At 40.8% G+C, this 3574-nt stretch overlaps 1 long non-coding RNA gene across 1 annotated transcript; it reads left to right on the forward strand.

Annotated features, from left to right (window-relative positions):
- Positions 1–1251: 1251 nt before the first annotated feature.
- On the forward strand, positions 1252–2479 carry LOC123973668. The gene is made up of 3 exons (XR_006825666.1): positions 1252–1333; positions 1441–1494; positions 2260–2479. It is a non-coding gene; the product is annotated as an uncharacterized LOC123973668 (long non-coding RNA).
- The last annotated feature ends 1095 nt before the right edge of the window (positions 2480–3574 follow it).

A 3574-nucleotide genomic window follows, 5' to 3' on the forward strand; every position in this document is an offset into this window, starting at 1 on the left:
AAACAATCCACTTCATTGTAGCCCTTTCTAAATCACTCATACTGAGTTGTCCCACTAAAATTTGATTATCTTTAAAACCTCTTTTCATTACAACTTGAGACATTTTTGACTGCAGCAGTGGATTTCTAATGGAGCTGAAGAGTTATCTGAGTCAAACAGGATATGACGGAATGAAGTGGTCTTGAGCGGGTCTTAATACAAGTCAACCCACCAAAACCCACAGACGTTTAGGATCTGGGTGTACTTCTGTCGGTAGAGTTACATGTATGAATGGAATGGGGGAATAAAATTTTTTGTTTGTTCCTTCCTTTTTTTTTTAGATGTAAACGCTTACTGAACTTGAGTGTAACTCTTGGCCTCAGGGGTTCTCTCGGGTAAACAGAAAGGGAGACAAGCGCTCCAGAGTAACGATGGCAATGGCTTCTGTGCGCTAGGCCGGTGGTTCAATACCCGGCTCCTCCAGGCTGCGTGTCAAAGTGTCCTCAGGCATGATACTGAACCCCGAATTGTCCCTGGTGGCTGTTTCTCCAGTGTATGAATGTGTGTGAATGGTCAACGCAGATGTAGTGTAAAAGCGCTCTGAGTGGTCGAAATACAGAGTATTTACATTTAAATCTAGTTTTGCTCCTATTTAGTAAACATGACAATGATATATGCTGTGCGTCGCGTACAAAAAGTTCAAGACAATTCAGCTTCGGCAGCTGGCCGTCGTGTGCGTGGGTACGGAAACGCACCCGCTTGTCGCTACACCTTGTGCTCTGTAGGCCCAAATGTGCTGCTCCCTGAAAATTGAAAAATGTTTCTGCCGAGAAAACTAGACTCTGACGGTCACTTGTTTTAACAAGCCAGATAAAATGTAATGCCCTGGCAGTGGCAAATAAACTTGGTTTAATATTTGATTTGATGTTTTGATATTTCATTTATGTTTAATTTGAGATTTACAATAAATATTTTATTGCTACTGAGTAAAGGGAATACTGCTGGGGGACAAAGCACCTTATTTGTTTAAAGTGTTTGCAAACCACATGTTATTGCACTTTTGTGTATATAGCAGTGCACAGTACACAAATTCAGAATTCATTATTCAATTTAGCGCATATTAAAAATTCAAAATTTTAACTGTTGCCCAGCACTATTTATTTCCATTTGTAAACATACTAAATGAACCAAATGTCTCAACTAAAGAACAATAGATTTGTAAAAATATATATATAAAATTTTCAATTACATTTTTTCCCCCTGTAGACAGACATGATCAAGGACCCCACAGACATGATATCATCCGCTACAAGCCACAAAGTCAGGAGTCTTCTCCTCCAGCACATTGTTTAAAGTGAGAAATATTGAGGTCACAATCGTGGGAAAATTAGCACACAGGAAATTCCATCACGGCTTTGCGGCAGATTTGACCATGTGCCTTTTACTTTCTCTCACTCTAAGACTTCCCATTCAGAAGGTAGGGGAGACCACAGAGGCACAGTTTCCCTGAACAGGGTGAGTAATAGCACTGCACAGTTACACTCACAGGCAGGCACATTCTTGTCCACTGACATCCCACGCATGTGCACAAATGTACAACCAAGCATGCACACACCGACAAAGGGCCAAGGCTGTGGGCAGGCGGTTTACAAGTGATTCAGTGTCATTTTCAGCACTTCAAGGCTCTAAAATTTGAGGTAATTCATCTTTTCCCCAGTGCAGGAATCCTAAAAGTAAGTTTCATTATCCTGAAACAAAACAGAATGTCATTTGACTGCACATTTATTTACATTTCCGATGCAGATAGTAAGAATTAACAACAAATGTATGTTCAAGAACCACATTAAGACAACCACATTCAGATATAAAGTTAGTTTGCCATACATATTCTACTACATTACAACTTGTGCAAATAGCAAAGAAAATAAGCACTACACTTAGTCGAGATATAAAGGTGATTCAAAAGAACCCATGAGTGGAGCTTTATCAGCAGATCAGACAGGATATTTTTGTTATGGATTTATATTGTATGCATCTGCAAAATATTCCCTGCCACCATTCTCTGAGTGGTCATTTCTACAATATTGGCACCTGTGAACTGGCAACTATAAGCACTTGGTTAAGATTAGGGCTATTTGGTCCTTGTAGATTTAACCCAAATTAATTAAGTTTTTGTTGTCAGTTAAGGGCTGCACAACAAGCAGTTTAACACAACACTGATTTATTATCGTTAAGAGTGTGGCTGAGTATTTCTGTGCTGTTTCTTCCTCCCTTCCTTAGGGTGGTGCTGTTTTGTGTTTTCTCAGTATGTTGAGTTGCAGGTGGTGGCTGCTGTTCAGATTGGAGTATGATGGCACCTACTTTAAAATGGTAGCAGCCGAGGCTGGCTCGACTCCTTCTTTTTCCTGGATGCCAACAAGACAGTGCTGTGCTGTGACCACTAATTCTGCTAGTGTTAATATACGATATGTACAGAATGTCAATAACATCTAAAAGATCAGTCGAGGTAACCATAGGAGTGACATCTTTTTTCCTGTTTATGTTTAGGGAGGTAGGTAACCTGTATTCTTCTTTTATTCTGGATAGGCCATCATCCCCCCAAAGCTTATGTTACATTTAATAAATCAATTCAGTTTAGACTGCATTGGCTATGGCACTGGTCATAAAAAGATTGACAGAAGGATCTGGAAGGCAAATATTTCTACATATACATACAGCTACTAGATGAATGAAAGGTGGTATTATGCTCATTTTCAGGTTCATAATCTTATTTAGGGGTTGTACCAGAACAGGTTTACATGGTTTAATTTTCAAAAAACACCATATTTTTCTCATACTGCACATTGCTGCAGCTCCTCTTTTCACTCTATGTGTTGTACGCTCTGCTCTTGAGCTACAGAGTGATGCATCTTACTTGTACAAAATCTTTGTCGGGAGTTGCACATGCGCAGTTCCCAGGAAAGGACTACTAGCCAATCAGAAGCAGAGAAGGGCGGGTCGTAAGAAACAAGGTAGTGTGATCCAAATCAAAGCCGCTTCAGACTGAGACCGTAACCTAGCAGATGGTAGAAGTTACTCACAAGTCCACAGCCACACAACATCATTGTTCCACATCTTACCATAAACCACTACAAAAATAACCATATTTCAACTCAGTTTTACATAAAAACAAAAAACAATTTGAATGTTTGCTCAGTAGCTTTCACATCAGGTGTAACATTAGCATTATAGTTATAACTTTAGCCGTGTTAGCCAGCGTTTACAACAACTCCGCACTTGAACAGTCTGTGAAGTTACATTGCCGTGTTTATTTTAAATATAATTCACAACCAATAAAGCATAATTACAGGTTGTGATGGAGTGGCATCGTCTTTTAGGACTAAACGAAAAATGCTACCATAGCGCAAATCGATAGACTCGACTCTACTCGGCCCTGCTCCGTTTTCCGTTGCAGAAAACCTTCCAGCTGTGTTTTCCTCTGCCGTTGTTGCTGCAGCGGTCTGTGTGACGGCGGGAGCAGAGGGCTCTGTGAGCGGGCGGCTGGCCGGCCTCACACGCTCCTCCCGCGGGTTGGCACAGGCTTCCCCCGCAGCCA

The sequence above is a fragment of the Micropterus dolomieu genome, linkage group LG07 (assembly GCF_021292245.1).
Source record: "Micropterus dolomieu isolate WLL.071019.BEF.003 ecotype Adirondacks linkage group LG07, ASM2129224v1, whole genome shotgun sequence".
Taxonomy (NCBI): Eukaryota; Metazoa; Chordata; class Actinopteri; order Centrarchiformes; family Centrarchidae; genus Micropterus; species Micropterus dolomieu.